At 34.9% G+C, this 5,000-nt stretch overlaps 1 long non-coding RNA gene across 2 annotated transcripts in view; it reads right to left on the reverse strand.

The window, feature by feature from the left end:
* The window catches only part of LOC128249660 (uncharacterized), a 430,230-nt gene that overhangs the window by 408,855 nt on the left and 16,375 nt on the right, over nucleotides 1-5,000 (reverse strand). The gene's annotated exons all lie outside the window — the stretch shown is intronic.

Genomic DNA, 5,000 nt, shown 5'->3' on the forward strand with positions numbered 1-5,000 from the left:
CATCGCCGTAGTGATACGAGTTGAAAATTTGGTTCTAACTCCTAGTATGTCGAACGATGGTATAAATACTGCTTTTTCCTTGGCTTGTTGGTAGCAGATAATATCACTATATAATGCGGGAGCTTCGCCCTATCTCTTAAAAATTGCAGCAAAATCACTTATATTCTACTGTCTTGGGAAACGAATAGGAACATATGATAAGGATGTCCTCCTACATATCACTAAAGAGAGAGGATAATCATCTCTGGAATGCTTTTCATCGTAGTGCTAATCTGGGATAAGCCACAATAAATAGAACACTAAAACGGCAGCTGTTTTATTTGCTGAAATACTCTCATAGGTTACCTTGCAGGGCGATTTGTTCTTACCAACGAGCACTAAATAACAATATTTTAGGATGTCCTGCTGCAATATGACTGCCAGCTATTAAATGTAATTTCCCGTTATTTGATATATTACTACATCTAATCTCTCTCTCCCTCGCCTTTTGTCTCTTTCTTTCTGACACGTTAGACAGAATATCTTCGTAACCTGAAATTATTTGTAGAATTCCTTTATGAACAACACAAATCCTTATCGACTCGAAAAGTAGCTTGAATAAAGGCTGCTTGTTTCATTTTCATCTCACAGAAATCAAATAATTTGGAGCTATTTATCATGGTGTAACACCATAATGAAACCAACGCTCCTACTTGAGATTGCAATACAAAAGAAAAACGGTGACCTGTTATAAGATGCCTGATAAAATAGATTTCATTAAATATTAAATAATGGTCACGTGCTCAATCTTATGAGCATTATTCTGTTTCATTAGTTATTCAGATTATTTAGCATCGAATTGCTGTTTTTTTTTTAATGTGAATCGCCATTTTCTATCGAAGGAATTTTCCACTGAAGTTTTAAATCATGCTGACAGTAATATAAAAGATGCAATGGAGAGATAAATCCTCAATGCTCCACCTCAAACATCTCTGTCACCATGATAAAGAACATCTTATCGCAGACAATAAAATGTGTGACGATAAGAAGGGCAAACAACTGTTGAAACTATGCCAATAGACATATGCATTACAACAGACAACTAGCTTTCTCTATTGTTGAAGCGGTAAGAGGACAAGTAGCAAACACTGAGATACCGAGAGAGACACCCAATTCACGCAAGATCAGAGAAATAGCCATAACATGAAGGTGGTGGTGGTGATGATTATGATGATGATGTAGCACATATCAGATTGATTGGCTGGCCTTGGACTGTTCTAAATGTACCTATTACAGCCGTTGATCTGTATTTCTTAATCCCAACAACCCCGTGCTGAAGAGAAGAAATCTCACGCTTTTCGTAAACAAATGATATTCTTTACCATTCTCTCAATTGACACTGTCTGTTAGCTTAACATGAGGTTAACCCTCGTAAAGCGGAACAATGTGTACTGACATTCCGACCACGGCCATCCCGGCCTTTTCATTCATTATTTTATCCAATGTGTCAATTTAAAGTTGATAATGTCTGTTTTGAGGGAACGTTAGCTGCACAGTCTAGTATATCAATAACTATGTAATAAATCCCTCATTGGTTCCAGTGAGTAGAATGTCATTCTAGTGGGCAATCAAGATGGTATTGCTTTCATGTAGTTCTTCATAGGTTAAAAACATTTCGTGATTTAAACTTGCTGGGCTACAGCGACAGCAATCCCAAATGCATTAATTTTAATATTTTAGTTCTTTCAACAACTGTATGTGACAATATTGGAGCAATGCTTGCTTCATTGATTTCCACGTTTGTTAGATACGATTTCAAAGTTTGGCGTTAGACCAGCAATTCCAGTGCTCAAATGGCACTTGTTTTATCGTTCCCAAGACGATGAAACGGAAAGTCCAACTCGGTGGAAATTGAACTCAGAATGTAAAGACGAACGAAATGCTGTTAAGCATATTGCCTGGCTTGCTAAAGATTCTACCAGCTCGCCACTTATGGCAACAACTTCAGACGCATTAATTCTACATTCTTTTAGTCCTCCCAATAACTGTGTGTGTCGATGCTGGGGAAATGCGCGCGTCTTTGATTTCCTCGTTTGTAAGATATAACTTATGTTGATAGGGAATATAACAGGATTGAACTAGAGTGAAACAACAACAATATCTCTACTTCTTTGAAAATATGGCTTATCAAACGAGAAAAGCATGCCCGTGGTTGCGTGACATGCTCTACATAATAGCCAAATTTTCTTTGCAATAACACTTCTGTTTTCAAATGAATAAGAAAACCCGTTTAGATAATAAAGGCCTACGTATTAGATAGATGAAACGGCCACACTTAGAATTAGATGTCATGGAACGTATTAGGTACTAGATAAAGATTCATGATATGCTGATATAAAACCTCTCCAACATCAAGACGAAGGTAAAAGGAAACTTGTTGGCAAATCATATTTTACTTCAGCGTGTGGAAAAAACAGGTATATATAAGACAAAATAAAAAAAACAAACAAACAAAAAGATGAAATAGAAATATCCTATATTGAATACAACATACTCAATGTAGTTCGTCTAACGGTATAAAGCTTGAACACCTTATACAGTTAGCTAACATAGGAAAGCAAAAATGTTAAAGTTGTTATTAGAATTCGTTTCAACTACAAACAGCTATTTGTATCAAGAATTAATTCTTCGATATGTCTCGATCTGTTGTAAGACAATTTTCTCAAGGCTTCTAGGACAGATATAGGAATACGTATTTAGTGAAGGAATTTCCTTTTCATCCAATCGGATCCGGATTAGGTCTTACTACATATCGCATTGTGTTAATGCCTTCCATTGTAATTTTGAAACAGTTTCAGTTTCAATGACGTGGCTATGTGGTAAGAAGCTTGCTTCCTAAACACGCGGTGCCGGGTTCATCCCCACTGCGTGGCACCACCTTGAGCAGGTGTCTTCTATAGCCTCCGGCCGACCGGAGCCATGTGAGTGGATTTCGGAAACAAGCCCTTCGTATATATATATATATATACATATATATATATATATATTTATGTGTCTGTGTTTGTCCCCCTACAATCGCTTGACAACATATGTTGGTTTGTTTACGTTCCCGTAACTTATTGTGACCGATAGAATAAGTACTAAGCTTACAAAGAATAAGTCCTGGGTCGATTTATTCGACTAAAAGGCGGTGGTCCAGTATGGACGCAGTAAAAGAGTAGAATATATAAATAAAATTACATACATACATACATACATATACATATACACACACACACACACACACACACACATTTATATATATATATATATATATATATATATATATATATATATATATATATATATATATATATATATATATATATATGTATATGCAAATATTTAGATTCAGATGAATTAGGTACTTAAGTTTTGAGGCACCAGCATTTAGTACGGTATTATCCATACAATTTCAAAATAAGGTTAATAAAATCAAAATAATTAGAAAATAGAGAAAATCACAGATTAACCAACACATCTATTGGACCACATTTATAGCTTATTTTTAATACAAAGCATGACATAACAAGACAGGTGACGTAAGATATCTTACGCTCGTTACTGATCAGGTTGCCAAAATGCAGTCTATAAATAAATGCGAGAACAAAACTCTTCATCTTGAAAAGGCATTCGAATTAAAGCAACGAATCTTCATCAGAGTGAAAAACACTCAATAAGTATCCGGACTGTTTCCATAGTAACAAATCTAAAGAACGTAGAGTGAAGTGACTTGACAAAGATTGACCTTGAACTCTACTGTGCTTGCGCACTAAATTTTACAGCAGTGCTTGGAAGGAATGTGTGTAGCGTGTGATCATCGCATTGACCATCACGGAGAAAGTTGTCTAGGTGATATCTGCTCAGAAGTCCATCCAAAATTGCAGAAAGTTTATGGAGAGGTGTGTATGAGCCACACACAAGTGTACGAGGGGGTTCAGACATTTCGAAGATGGCCGTTCTGGGACGAATGTTCTGGGAGACCCGCAACAAGCAAAACTGAAAAAACATCGCAGAAGTGCGTGCAGCTGTGAGGGGAAATCGTCAAATCACCACCCGTGAATTAGAGCATGTGCAGATTAGTTACGGTTCAGATCAGTCCATTATCATTCAAAATCTGGATATGAGACACATGTCTGTCAAGTTGGTGTCAAAACCGCTTTCAGCTGACCAAGAAACATACAAGTTTCAGTTGCACAAGATCTTGATCATGTCGAGAAAGATGAAAATGTTTGAAAACTTTCCGTAGGCCTCTGAGTAGGTATCGCCAACCTTTAGGCAAAATTTGATGCAGATTATCTGCTCAACTTTCTCTATCATGCTCCATGCGACCATCACATGCTACACACCTCGCTTCCAAGCCCTGCTGTAAATACAGAAAGTGAGCTAGAAGGTAAAATTTAGTGCGGATGCACAGCAGAGTTCAATGTCAATCTGTACCAAGCGGCTTCACTCTGAGTGCTTTAGCTTCGTTACAATGCCAACAGTCCGGATACTTATTGATCAGACCACATATATACATTTATATATATGCATGTATGTATGCATATGCATGTATGTGTTTGTATATATATATATATATATATATATATATATATATATATATATATATATATATATATATATATATGCATATATATATATACATATATATTTATATATACATAAATATATGTATATATAAATGTATATATATGTATATATATATATATATATATATATATATATATATATATATATACAGGTATGTGCATACATACATACATATATATATTTATATATATATATATATATATATATATATATATATATATATATATATATAGACGGAAAACAGAAAATGGAGATATAGCTAATACACAATTTGATTCATTCGATACAAGTATCCGTTAGACGGTTGTTATAACCTCTAACTTAACTCACCTGTGTTTATGTGTGTGTATATATATATATATATATATATATATATATATATATATATA

Source organism: Octopus bimaculoides, chromosome 16 (genome assembly GCF_046866305.1).
Source record: "Octopus bimaculoides isolate indiv1 chromosome 16, ASM4686630v1, whole genome shotgun sequence".
Taxonomy (NCBI): domain Eukaryota; kingdom Metazoa; phylum Mollusca; class Cephalopoda; order Octopoda; family Octopodidae; genus Octopus; species Octopus bimaculoides.